This window comes from Ochotona curzoniae, unplaced genomic scaffold (assembly GCF_017591425.1).
Source record: "Ochotona curzoniae isolate NIBS_2020 unplaced genomic scaffold, NIBS_Ocur_1.0 scaffold_1037, whole genome shotgun sequence".
NCBI classification, from domain to species: domain Eukaryota; kingdom Metazoa; phylum Chordata; class Mammalia; order Lagomorpha; family Ochotonidae; genus Ochotona; species Ochotona curzoniae.
The window spans coordinates 15,873,658-15,888,394 of NW_024467083.1; the positions used below are offsets into that span (position 1 = coordinate 15,873,658).

The following is a 14,737-nucleotide window of genomic DNA, read 5'->3' on the forward strand; positions in this document are numbered from 1 at the left end:
TTTGTTGACTTTTCTACTTTATTGCAAAGAATAGAAATAAAAGGTAATGCTTTAAATCAGCTGAAAATATGTTTAGGAACTTTCTGACTAAATCTATCGTTTCCTATGTGATTTGAAAACTGGAACTAGAAAGGAGTTAATTCCTTCAACATCCTCCTTTCTCATGAACTTTTCGAAGGTAGCTGTGTTAAGTTCAAGTCCAATTGGAAATTTCAATATTTCGTTTGTCATCAGTAGAGGCACACTTTTCATGTCTGAACATGATTGTTCTTGGGAGGTGTTTTTGGAAATGATTAGGAGAATTAAGTTACCTTTAAACCAAGATTTATGTGGTTTGAAAACTCAAGTTCAGTGCATTGAAAAATAATCTGAAATTCTGATAAATGAGCTCTGTTCAATTCAGCGTCTCTGATACCTCTGATTTAAATATTCAACAACTAAAATATATGGTTTATAATTATTTTTAAACTCTTAAAATGTAACTGTGTTTTGAGAAAATGAAAAAAAAAATGCTTTGGAAACTTCAGTGAATGCTTATAAGCCATAGTCTCAATGACCTTACACACAGCTTCTAAATATATCTGTCACAGTCTGATGTTTTGAGTTAATGAAGCTGGTCTTTCATGGGTTGTCTAACGAAATCATATTCTTTTATGATCCCAATTCCCTTTAACTATTTGAAAACATTGGGATGTATGCTGTTACTCCTAACCCACAGTTTGGTATAATTGGACAATGAGTTGTACAATGGTTTCCCATAAAATTTCTAATATAACCACAGATATTTCTCCAAAAACAATAGCCAAGGTGAAAGTACTTTTAATGCTCCTTGAAACTGCCAGTGGCTAAATAGATTTTCTCCCTTATTCAAGGACTAAACATGTTTATTCCATGCATTGGAAATTTACCAGATCCCAGATCCTGCGCATTTATTTTCCATATAAAAGAAAGGCATATTCTCTGACCTTAAGCAATATAGGGTTTTGTGTGGGAAGTTGCAAAGAAGCAATAACTAACAAAGAATGTGTAAATCTAGCCTAACTGAGCCCATAAAAGTTACAGACCCCGTTCCAAGGGGAGACAGGGTAAGCTTTTCATAAAGGAAGGATTGAGCAAAGCATGTCCAGAAACAGGTAGTTGTGCTCACAGGCACTTACAGAGGAAACACTGTGCAAGTATGTTAGTACTGTTTGAGGAGAAACAGGGAGAGGAAGATGAGGAGAAGAAAAGGAAGGGTAAAAGGCTGAGGAAGACAGCAGAGCAAGGAAGCCACGGGATAGAGCCTTGGAAGCCACTCATTTGGCTTTTACCCTACAGAAACTGGAGAACAGGTGAAGGATTTAATCCAGGGAATGGCTCTGTCCAATTAGTATCACATTCTAGCAGAATTAACCAGCCTCACTTTATACCTTTTCTATGCCTGTCAAAGTGTCCAAACTAAACTCTGTGGTGTGTGTGTGTGTGTGTGTGTGTGTGTGTGTGTGTGTGTGTGTGTGTGTTCTCCAAGCTGAGCTGACTTCCCTTTCTGACAGATTTGATTTTGAAATGTTTTTGCTTATCTGAAAGATATGGAGATTTTTCTTTCTAGTCTGAATTTGTAACTCCTTCTTCCATTTCCAGCTACCTGCTGAAGAACCTTAACTACACTAAATTAGAAAGGAGAATCTGCTCCAAAAACACTTATCATGTCCGACCTTATTAAAGATTATATATGATTTCTTTGATATTAACTGCCTGCTTTTATAAGTTGTTTGGTATTGAATGAACTAGTTTGTAAATTAGTTTAAAGTATAATTCTTAGAAATAGAGAAATCTTTGGATATTCCCATAGGCAAATCTCTGAAATCTGTTTTTGTTAAAATTTATCCCAACATGAGAAATACTAGATCTAGAAAATATTTGGAAAAGTCAGTCTCATGATGTTTGTTCATCCAAGATAATATTTTGTAGTTTAAGTGTAGAAAGGGATTTTTCCTCTTTATATGTTACACAATGAAAGAGTCAAACCTTTCAATACAGTCATTTTGGACATCTTCATGAATAAATTGAATTGCTACATAGTTCTTCTAGCCATCGGATCTGACATTGATCATGATTGCGTCCAACAATACCATCTTGACTGTGAACAGCCAATTCGTTCCCTGCATGTAGGCATAATCTGTGGTTGGGCCCCATATAGGGAGAATGAGGGCCCCTTTTATATGGAACCTGGCTGAGAGACCCCTCCCATGTTACCCACGGTGATGGCATGGCAGATGGGGAAGGCAGTGTTGTGCAGAAGCAGTATAAAAGACAAAATGGTAGATGTGACTGATTAGAGTTCCCCCAAACCAAAATGTTTTATCAAAATGATCTCAGCAGTGAGAAAGTATTCTACATTTTAATAATCCAGTATCCCTTCTCTTACTCCCAATTTTGTTTCAGTAGCCTCAGATCTAAATAGAACAGACTGCCTGCTTTCTCCAAGATTATTTTATTATTTAGGATATCAACTACGACAATAGGATCTTTCCCCCCATTTTTTGATGTCCGTGTCTATTTATTTATTTTTGATCAATAAATATTTTTATTGTCAGTATTGTTGTCCATTTGGTCACCCTTCTTACTCCGGGGCTGTTGCAGAGGGCGTAGACTCTGTGTCCCTAGCCAAGGAGAGGGGCTTTCGGGTGGGGCAGAGCTGCCACGCCTCGTTGAAGTACTTGGGAAGCAGCAAGCCATTGGCATTGCCCGGCGTCAGGATCACACCATTGGCGGAGCGAAAGAATTAGATCCCCTCTGCCAGAGCTCGGGGCCCGTCAACAAACACAGCCACTTCATAGTTGAGCCGCATGCCACTGACAACACCGGGATCCCCAGCAATCCTGAGGCCAGGTGGATGTGCGTCCTTTCCTGGCAGGACAGCCCTTGCAGCAGGATGGATGGCCAATGCTTCCGGAAAGTTCCATGGACCAGCACCTGGGACAGGGTCTGTGGTGTTTAACTCTAACTCTGGTACCTGCAGTGAGTGGCCCTGATTGGCCCGGAAGAGAGGACCACTCTTGGGGTCCCCCGGCTGCAGGGCGAAGCGCTGCTTCCCATTGGTATCTACCACGCGCTGCACATCTTCAACCAAGAAGCCACGGAACTGCGGTAGCTGCAGGAGGGTGCCCAGGGACACAAAGCCATCAGGCCCCATGAGAAGCCCCAGCTTCAAGGCCCCATGGCGCAGGGGATAGGACAAAGCCTTAGACAGTTGCACATCCCGGTCCTGTTCCCGGGGTCTGGGAGCCCTTCTACCTCGGGGTTCTGGAGCTTTCCGCTTCCTTCCTCCAGAGGAGTTCATGGCCAACAGCTGTGGGTAGCAGGGAGGCATGGGGGCTGCTCTAAGGACCCTCCAGCCTCCTCACGGGCCTCGGGAGCTCAGCACTGCGCTCCTCGCCACCCGCAGTAACTGAGAGGGAAGCCAGCCTTGCCGGAGGTCGCACTAGCAGTCGTGAAGGCTCCAGGCTCGCAGGTGGGCCCACAAAGCAGGCCTGGAGCCGTGTCTCTTTTTTTAAAGATATTTTTTTTCCTTTTATTTGAGAACCTGGGTTTCAAGGAGGGAGGGAAGGAAAGAATGTGAATGAGGGATGGGAGAGAGACAAAGAATAAGCTGGAATTGGGCCAGACTGAAGCCATGTTACTAATATAGATGTAGAGTTCCAAGGATTTCGTTCATAATATGCTGCTTTCCTGGGTATATTAGCAGGTAGCGATATCAAAAGAAGAGCAGCTAGGAATAGAACTGGCTTCCAGATGGGATGCCAGCATCACAGGAAGCAGCTTAACCTGTTCTGCCACAACACTAGCCCAAAATATCTATTTCCTCCTACTTAAAAAGCAGAGAGGGAAAAAGAGAGAGATTGAACTCCTACCTCCTGGTTCATTCCCTAATGCCACAACTGCTAGGTGCTGAACCAGGTTGAAGCAAGGAGCCTGGAATTCCAGCGGGGTTAGTGGCACAGTAACACTTGAAGTAACTACTGCCTCTTGGAATGAATCAACAGGAAGCTGGGATCAAAAGCAGAGCAGCCAGAACTCCAGGAGGCACTTCAACATGAGACTCAGACATCCTGAGTAGTGGCTTAACCTGCTGCATCATAATGCTTTAGAAAGAGTGGGATTAAAACATTACAAGAAAGACAGTCACAGGTTAATTTTAACCCTACAGTAGCTGTGACAGTCTTGCCTTGTGTAGAAAGTAGGATCATCTAAGTTTGATTTTATGAAATGAACTTAAGTTGAATACTTTTGAAGAATTATGTTATTTGCTTTACTGCATTCTTCAAAATCATGCTTATTATTTTACTAGCTGTATAATTTTAAATTTTAATAATGATTGAAGGAAGACATCTACATGACATTGCTACAAAAATTGTCACTGTCAAATTTATTTCTGAATTAAGGCAATTTTGTCACTCATTCAGAAAAAATGTCCAAGAAAAACAGAAAGAGGAATGATAAAATAAAAAAAACAAAGACATGATTATCTATATACGAGACTATCTATGTCATATTTCATTGCAAATATTTTTAAATGGAATATAAATCTAATTCATATTTAGGAGAATACATGATACACAGTTTAGAGTAATCTCAAACACAGACTCTTGTGACCATTTTAGTGTGTCAAGTACTCTTCTGCCTACTTATAGAAATTGGCGACTATTCTGCGTTCATTTTCCAAAAGAAAAAAAAAACAGATAGTAAATTAGTTCACTTGAATTCACAAGCAAGTGGCTCATCTCTAGGGTCCATTCCCACAGAGTAAAAAATGCCTCCTGACCACATGTAGAGAGAGTTCATAGCTGAATATAGTTTGGCAAACCTAACCTGTTGGGGGCACTGACCATTTCCTGCCCTGTGATTGGCCCTTTGCCCTGATTGGTGTGCCTTGGTTCTCTTTAAGTTGATTGGTCAAGTTTGACAGTTAAGCGGGGGGCTTGGCGGGGGAGGGGCTGGAGCGTAACGGATATAACGGTGATAACGGTCAACGCATAACGGTCACGACGGGACGGAGGAGCAGAATAAAAGCGCCTTGGAGACTCTCTCAAGTGTCGGGTGATTTCTTCCGCGGGACGGGAGGACCCCCGATACTAACCCAAAGAAGATTTTAACTTTATAGTGTAAAACAGTCTTCAAAGACTATAAAGCCATTTTGCCTTTTAAGTTGTTATTATTATTTGTTTCAAACATTGAGGGTGACAAAAATGGAGATTCTAGAGAATACAACTTGTTTCCTTTAAGCAAAAAGAGAAAAGTAGAAAATAGGCAATTCTTGAAAAGATTTGTAAAAAGTAAGCAGCAGCAATGGTGGCAATCAAAATGTGATTGATATAAGGGGTAGCAATGATCCCCTATGGGAACATAGGTACAAAAACTGTAGTATCAGAAACAATGGGTTTAAAAATCAATCACCAAGATCATAAGAAACAGTTCCTAAGGATGCTGATAATTTTTGTTTTCATTTTCTTATTTTCTATTTGCTTTTTTTCCCCTTTCTGTCCTTCTTGCCATATCTTCCTGGTGCATTTTTATTCAAAGAACTGTAATTCACACTAAAATGTTTACTAGATCCAGGCAGCAAGTATGCTTATTTGGAAAAGTTCAGTGTTATAAATAGTAGGAAGAGAATAGCAGCATTCCCCAACAGGACCATCGATATTAGAAAGTGTTACTGTGTAAAGCATATTGTAATTTCTTTGGCCATATATTCATAAAAATTAGACACAAAAAATAACTTTCAAGTCATTTCATTTAACTCTGAACTTGTTTAGGATAATTTTCATAGATGCAGAACCTATTAGAACTCATTTCTAGATTGTTTCCCTCAAGGTCTATTCTATTTTTTCTTCCTAAAATATTATTCTGCTAGTAATGAATAATTTACACTTGGTACTTCAGTTTTATCCTCATTATATGGTTTCTGCCACAAGCTAAAACCAACCTCTTGCTATTTATTTCACTCCAATCAACCACTTCTGTCTGGTGGGAGAGATCTGTGCAATGGTTATCATTGGCAACTTATTTCTTCATCAGGTTTCTATTTTTCCTCTTTAAGTGATTCTTAACATCTTTTTACTTGTACTTATATGTTGAGTCAGAAATACATTTCAGCATCCTGTTATTTTAATTATAATCCTGTTAATTCCATCTCCAGAGTAAAGGCATTGGCTACTAAGGTCAGACAATTGCTCTAAATCTTGAGCTAGGTGAGAGAGATTCCACAGGATATTATTGTGGAAATGTTTCATTCTTTTATCTTGAATGCAGACTATGGGTTATCTAAAAAAAAAGAACTCCAGTACATAGGAGAAGACACACACTGAAAACTAAAATTTTGGCCAAGTCATTATGAGAGTAAATAGTAATTGAAAATTGAAAACATGTATTTGATCCTATCAAAATAGCAATCTTCTTTGATAAGCTAACACCATATACCCATTGAAGTGCTTGCCGCTGGCTTTTGACTAAGGCATTCTGAAGCAGTCACTGCTATTATACCATCTATTTCTGGAGTATGTTGCCTCTGAGAACGTATCCTGTTCTGGGATTCTCCCATGTGACTTTTATAGGCTCTGGAAAAGCAACATCCCCACTGTTGCTACCAGGCAATCCTGGAGGAATATGATGTTTACAGACCCAAGAAAGCAATTAGAGCAGTACTCCTTTCCACACCACACAATAGAGCTCTAGTTTCTTCTTTTGCCAATTCTCCTGCTCCTGTTGACCGACAAACCTAATAGAAGGAAACCACTGATTAAAAATCAATGTTTTGCATGGGAAAACTGAATCCCAGCTAGGACTACTTACCTAGGTAATTCATGGGGAAGGGAAGAGCAATAGAAAGGATACAGAGATTTCCACTTGACCTTCGCTTTGGAAAAGTGCATCTGAAGAACAATGTGCTTACAAAACTGAGAGCCCAAAGAAGTGAGAGTGCCAGAGATTGTAGTTACTCTGTAATTCATTAACTTCCAGAAATGCATACCATCCTTGTGTTGGATTTATGAAAATTAACAAGGTAAAGCATAGTTCCTGTCCTGATGGAATGAGCAATCTTTTAAATTGACTGTTTAATCACATATGTGATAAATTCTACATAGGCAACTATTTTTTTTTATCTTTACCTGATGGAGTGTTAAATCTGTGAATGCAAATGAGATGAAAACATGCTATCGTAAAAACTAGAAAAATGAAGAAATACAGAAGCAGGAGGGTGAATGGAGAACGTGGGCAGGATGGGGAGTAGAATGGGAAGTCCCAGTAAGCTGCTAATCTGTATTATGAAATTTGTGAAATCTTTCCACTTTATGTTAATAATAAAAAAAGAACAAAAAATACAAAATGACTTCCAATAATCAATTGATAATTGATTTGTTAATATCAGAAAATGCTGGCAGTTGAAGTTTTTATTTACGTATGTCCCAAAATTTAAAAAAAAAAAGATTCCATAATGAACTCGACAAAATTAAATAAAGATAAATTCAACATTTCGAGTAAGGGGCAGATATTAGATGCAGCAGTTAAAGCACCGTTTGAGATGCCTACATCCCATGTTGGAGTGTGTAGGTTTGAGTCCTAGCTCTACTTGCAAAGGGAGTTTCCTGCTGATGTACACCCTGGGAGGCATGTGCAGTCATTACATCTCTGACAGCCATGTGGGAGACCTAGACTGAGCTCTAGGCTTGTGGATTTGACCTGGCACAGCCACAGTGGTTGCAGGAATTTGGAGAGTGAGTGAGAGATCACAGATTTGCCCATTTTTCTGTGTCTCTGTTTTTGTTGTGTGCACGTACGTAATATCTTTACCATTCAAATAGGTAAATTTTGAAAGTTTAATTCAAATAAGCATAACTAGCACTTTATTTCCAAATCTGTTGATTTTGGATGAAAGTTGTATAACTTAAAATGACAGCCATATTGAGGTATTTCATTTTTGAGTTCAACATTCATATATGTAAGTTAAACTCAAGGTTTTTATAATTTGCTCTGCCTGAGCACAGTGAGAGATGCATAAATTGCATTGTAAAAATCTACCCTTGTGGGAGAGAAATGCAATACATATTGAAATAAATACAAAACAAGAATATGTTATAAGGTCTGTGGGAGTTAAGTACCTAGGTGCTATTTATGTTTTTTGAACTGAAAATTACAACTCCAGGATTGATAAAGACTTCTTTTCTGATTTGTAGGTTTACATAAAAGATTTTATAAAGGTGTTTTTTAAAACTGTGTTACATGTAGTAATACAATTAGTAAATTACATGCACTGTAAGTCATTCTGGAGAGTTAGAGGTTATATGAGTAGAGACCAAAAAGGCTAAGTTGACATATCAGGGAAGCCCAGATGGAGCAGTTATGTAACAGACAGGAGTGATTCAAAGGGCGTTATTTGGGGGAGGAAAGGGGAAAACAGAAATTTTTTTGTCATACATGATCAAAGCATGCATGGGAGGCAAGTAGCAGATCAGGTATCAAAAACAGGGCTTATTTTATTGCTAAAGTAAAGATTATAATTTGGGTTGGAGACTCTGTGATGGGCTGAATGCACAATTAAAGAATTACTTTTGCCTGACACTTCTTGCCATGGGAAGTTTTGGAGCAAAGCAAAATGTTATGCCCAAAGAAGAAAAGTCAGTCTAGTTGCTACCCATGGAAGGTGACATAAATTGTAATTTACTGGCTGTAGCATCTGGGAATTAAGAGACAAATACATGAATGAAAGTATCTTTAAGATTACTTATATAGGGGCCCAGCGCGATAGTGTAGTGGTCCTCGCCTTGCATGCACCGGGATCCCATATGGGCACCAGTTCTAATCCCGGTGGCCCCACTTCCTATCCAGCTCCCTGCTTGTGGCCTGGGAAAGCAGTCGAGGATAGCCTAAAGCCTTGGGACCCTGCACCCATGTGGGAGACCTGGGAGAGCTCCTATCTCCTGGCTTTGGATTGGCTCAGCTCCAGCCATTGCAGCCCCTTGGATATTGAACCATTGGACAGATCTTCCTCTCTGTCTCTCATCCTCTCTGTATATCTGACTTTCCAATAAAAATAAGTAAATCTTTATAAAAATTACTTATATAGACTTGCAGTAACAGTGTTCATAATTCCCAATAGCAGATCTGTTTGTTGCTTAGATTATGTATATACACACGAACATATATATATGTACATACAAGTTCGAATAGTCTCACACTTCACTGTAAAAAGGTGAAGAGACAAACAAAGGGTTGTTAATTAGGCTGTTGTTTTCTATGTGTTAGTAGTGGATACAACTGAATATCCCTTTCTCTGGTGCATGGTTATTCATGTCTATAAATATTTGTAACTACAGGAAATGCTTTAGTGATGACTAATTGAGAAGTTAAACAGCTTGAAGACGTTGTGGCAAAGGCATGGGAATTGTTATGTGCAAGGCTGATCATTTACTGATGTATCAGTTACTATTGAAACATGTATGATAAGGGATGGGAGATTCAGGGAATTCGTATCATCTCTACTATACAGGGGAGTGGAGTTGCACATTCCACAGTGCTTTGCAATGTGGCAAATCCAATATGGGAACTTCAAGAGAGGGCTATATTGCCACAATTTTTGGAAAAAAATGTATGCACAGGAATTACTGGATGTGGATGGAAAACTGATAACAGGTTGGTTCTTACTTCTAAACTTTCCTGAAGCCTTTAAGATAGGCAATCTTACACCTCTGAGGTCTATGCTAATTTTTGAGACACATTCTATACTCTTTCCATTTAGGCACTAATCAGGAAGTTAGTCTTTTCGAAGTGTGAATCATGAATAGTGAATATGAAACCTTTTAAGAATGTAGTGGGGAAGATATTAGCACTTTGGGGACAGCTGCTTAGTGGAGTGAAAGAACTAATGAATACTCTAAGTTATCCAGCTCTTTTCATCTATGGTAATTAGCCTTAACAAGGCAAGTTAAAAAAATCCTTCCATGTCTTGTACAGTGTAACTCCCCACTTAGCATTTCTTGTCTCCTTATAAGCCTTATAACCTGAGGCAATCCCAGATTGTCCCTACGGGAAAATGTATTTGAGAGTTGTGCTCACGGCACCTGCCTTTAATAATTTTATAAAAAAATTACATTTTAACATTCATTTTTATGTTTGAGTAGTTCAGAACTTGAACTTTAAATTCAAGTATTATTTGGGGGATTTTGAAGATAATATATAAATAAAAATAATATATAATACATCATGATGCAAACACATTTTAATGAAGTCTTTTGTAATTCCAAATCTCTTTCTTAAATGTGTGTAATGTTTCTCCTATGGTCCTGTTAACATAATTTGTTGTAACACTCAAGGAATTAGATACTAAGTCGTCTTATTAATGACAGAAAATTGCAGTGCTAGCTTTCACTTAGTTTGTGAAACAGAAGTCACTGTCTCTTCCTTTGTTTTATGTACAACACACAGACACCCTTGTGTGTCTCATAGTTCCTAACTGCTTACCACTCCCACCCTCCATCACCAACACTTCCATTTTCCCTCTACACATCTCTGTAGCTGGACACTCCTTAAAGTGACAATAAGAGACTTCTCATTGATCATCTTACCTCCCACACAATGCATTATAGGTTGACACTCTTCCTAACGTGTGTGTGTGTGTGTGTAGATTGAAGGGGTCATTTATGATAGAGATGGCTTCATTAAAGAAGTGAACCCAAAGTTTAGTGGATTCTGTCATTTAACTACAGGGCCAAATCCTCACAGTCTTATGACAATGAATGCTTCTTTCTTTGTTCCAAAGAATGGTTGAAGACATGTATAGATTTCCTTTCATTTTTTATATGTGCTCCTTAGATTTTTATTTCACCCTATACTATCTGAAGTTAAATCCCCAATATAATTTTAAGCTCTCGTTTATTTATATATTGGCAATTTTAAAAATAGAAATCACTCTGCATCTATGCACCAGATCTCAGTATTTTCTGGGTTTATATTAGATCAAGATAAGGTGTCTTTGAGTCATTCCCTTTTCACTTCTTTCCTGTATTGCTTGTACCTGTGACAAGCAAGGTAAAGGTGCACCCAGCCTTCAGTCATTGTGCACAGCTGTGAGCATTCTTTGAGAAAACAAACATTCACATAAGGCTTCTTTGCACTGAAATAAGGGTTTTGGTGGATTATGTGGGCAGCACTTTTCCTAGGACCTCATCCCATGAGACACCTTGCTGGTTTGCCTCTGTCGCTGACATTGGGTCTGCATCTCCAGTCACCTTCCTATTCTCTGGTACTTTTGCAGCAGGCATCAACAAATATTTGTGAAATGAATGAATGCTGAACAAAGGGCTAATTCTGGTGCAGTGACTGTATCTTACTTTCTCGTGTTCCAATATTCTGTCTTAGTGTCTTTCGCATTTTGAAAGAATTACAGGAAAAGAGAAGCTGCTAGAAAAGTGTACAAAATCAGTAGTGCGATAGAGGCAGGAGCTTATATGACTCTGCTATTAAAACACACCCCTGCAGGTTGTGCTAAATGCTTTTCCAGAAAATTATAATATTTTCATTAATGCAAATTTGAATATAGCATTTCTTCCTTGATCTTATCAAGTTGGCAGTGATTCAAATGGTAAGAGCCTGGAAGTGGGAGGACTTGTTGAAAAGGAATCAGCTATCATTAACTATGCTAGCGGGACAATCGTAGGCACTGAAAATTCTCTCACATGAGTTGAGATTGAAGGCTACAAGAGAGTGAGATAAGTGTCACTGTGGATTTCTGAAAAGCAATGAGTTTTGTTCTGTTAGCTTTTGGTTGTGTTGACCTCTAGTTATTACACATACTACAAATCTGTTCATTTTTAATTTTAAATGAATCATTATAAACCTTAACGATATTTCTCATTTGTTAAAATTGTTAATAAGTTATTTATTTAATAAGCATACAAAAATAAAACAGAGTCTGTGGATGTATGCCAAAAACTGGAGTACTTTCTGTGATGTTTTAATTGGTCTCCTAGTTTACGCTTCTCTTTGTTGCGATGTCAAGTCTTCATCAAATTTATTTAAGAATAGGCCCACCATGATGGCTCAGTGGCTAAATACTCGTCTTGCACACACTCACAGATACCATATGTCCTCTAGCTTATGTCCTGCCTGCTCCATTTCCCATCCAGCTCTCTGCCTGTGACCTAGAAAAGCAGCGGAGGATGGCCCAATCCCTTGGGATCCTGCACCCATAGAAGAAATTCAGAAGACACTCCTGGCTCCTGCTTTGAATCAGCTCGGCTCTGGCTGTTGCAGCCACTTTGGGGAGTGAACCAGTGGACAGAAGCTCTTTTTTTGTCTCTCCTCTCTATATATCTGCCTTTCCAGTGAAAATAAATAATTCTTTAAAAAGAAACAAGAAAGTATTTAAGTGGTGAATCATTGACTTAATGGACAAACTACAGCTTCTTCTGTCCCTCTACTTGTTGGCACAAACAAAATTCGTTATTCCAAACTCTGCATTCTGTGTATGTTCTATGTAATTCTAATTGCATGCTGATTATGTTTTGCAGTACTTTTAAATTTTACTTGATCAGAAGAAAGAAATACAAGAGCCAGAGAGTATTCCATGCTCTCAATTGTTTATCGAATCTCAAATACCTACAATATTCAGGATTTGGCCAATCAAAGCCAGGAGCCAGGAACTCAGTCCAGGTTTCCCATGTGGATGACAGAAACTCAACTACCTGAGCTATCACCAACTGACCCCCAGGATATATAGTGCATGTTGGAGTCATAAGCAGAGCCTTATATTAAACTGCTCTTCCATATGAAACATGAGTATCTTAACTGATTTCTCAACCAGCAGGCTCAATAAATGCTGCTGCAGTAATATTTACATTGCCCATCTTCCTCCTTCTACTAGAATATGAAATCTTGTGTTTCATGTGCCTTTTTTTCTTTAACAAGTATTCAATATATTTTAGCTAAAATAGAGACTGCTGAGAAGCACTGCTTTAGTAATCCCATGTGAGGCAAATCAGGAAAATATGCTAGATATTCTTTTTTTCCAGAGTTTAGACCTAATGTTAGAATTGAGTGACCCTGGGGGCCCAGCGTGTGGTCTAGTGGCTAAAGTCCTCGCCTTGAACGCTCGGGATCCCATATGGACACCAGTTCTAATCCCAGTGGCCCTGCTCACCATCCAGCTCCCTGCTTGTGGGCTGGGAAAGCAGTTGAGGATGTCCCAAAGCTTGGGACCCTGCACCGCGTGGGAGACCTGGAGGAAGTTCCTGGTTCCTGGCTTGCTGTCACTTGGGGAGTGAATCATCGGATGGAAGATCTTCCTCTCTGTCTCTCCTCCTCTCTGTATATATCACTTAGCAATAAAAATAAAATAAATCTTAAAAAAAGAACTGAGTGACCCTGATAAGTCTTTTAGCCCTTCCATTTTCAATTTTGTATTTATAAAATGAGAAGAATCACAAAGGAAGGTGATATGTGGACTTCTTTCGGTATTGCAAGGTATTACTAAATTAATGTTAGCTTTTAAACATTTTAAACAATTGGAGTGTATTTTGGCTCTTCCTTTATCCCCTTAAACATGTTCACTGAAAGTTATGAAAATTTTAAAATTTTAAGTTACAGATATCCTCTAAAGATCTCTTTTTGGTTCAGTCAATATTAATTTGTTTCCCTCTGTTTGATGTTGTAAATGGTTAAGGAGTTAAAGGGTTGTTGGTTGTCCGTTCTGAATCCATTGTCTCATTACAGTTATGCCATGTTATGCTACAATGTACAAACAGGTGTAGAGAAAAGAAGTTCAGAAATTCTGGTGCAGCAAATCAATCCACTCCTTGGGATGCCCACATCCCATGTTGAAGTGTCTAAACTGAATCTTGGTTTACTGTGCACTTCTAGTCCAGCTCCTGCTAATATACCTGACCCACAAGGCACTACTGGCTCCTAGTCTTTTTCTTATCCAACCCTGGGCTGTAAAACAACAAACAGAAGATCTCTCTCTCTCTCTCTCTCTCTCTCTCTCTCTCTGTGTTTGTGTGTGTGATCCTGTCTTTCAAATCACTAGCCAAATAAATCTTAAAAAAAAAAAAGGAAACCACTCCTCCACTTCTTTTATTCTGTCAATACACGAATAGAAGACATGTGAAAATGCCCACGCTGAACCTTCTTTGTACTAATCTGTAAAGGAGTAACAAAACCTACCTTTTATTTTCCATTGTTACTAGGATTAATGAGATAATGCATTTTAAATACTTCATGCAATGCCTGACTGTCAGAAGATTTCCAATGAGTAATAACAGTTTTGATCATTATTCAAGGAAGTCAGAGATCAGTATAGGCTGGAAGAGTACCAGAAGGCATGAAGGCATGAGAGGGAGACGGAGTGTGTGTTTGATTTGAAGACAGAAGTTTAACTCACTCAGAGATAACATGTGAATAAAAGGGCAGGAGGGACTGAGCTAATACAGACACAACATACACATGGTTGTTCAAACTAGAGACCTGGCTATCAACGGTAGCTTGTCTCCTCCCCTCATATTCATCTTTACTAGTCAATCTACTCCTAAATTATTTCTATTGTGGTTTTCAAATTCCCAAACTTGCAGAGCCCTCTAAATGCTCACTGCCTTTCTCCATCCCTAGCACCACTTTGCTGCCATGACCCAGCAGATACTTGTAGTGCCTGTTCCTCACAAGCCGCCTGATAGCTCCACAGAGAGTTTGGCTCGGCCACACTCCTTCC

At 39.0% G+C, this 14,737-nt stretch overlaps 1 protein-coding gene and 1 pseudogene across 7 annotated transcripts in view; one reads left to right on the forward strand and one right to left on the reverse strand.

The window, feature by feature from the left end:
• The window catches only part of NTNG1 (netrin G1), a 340,027-nt gene that overhangs the window by 107,852 nt on the left and 217,438 nt on the right, over positions 1 to 14,737 (forward strand). The gene's annotated exons all lie outside the window — the stretch shown is intronic.
• On the reverse strand, positions 2,603 to 3,322 carry LOC121168679 (annotated as a pseudogene).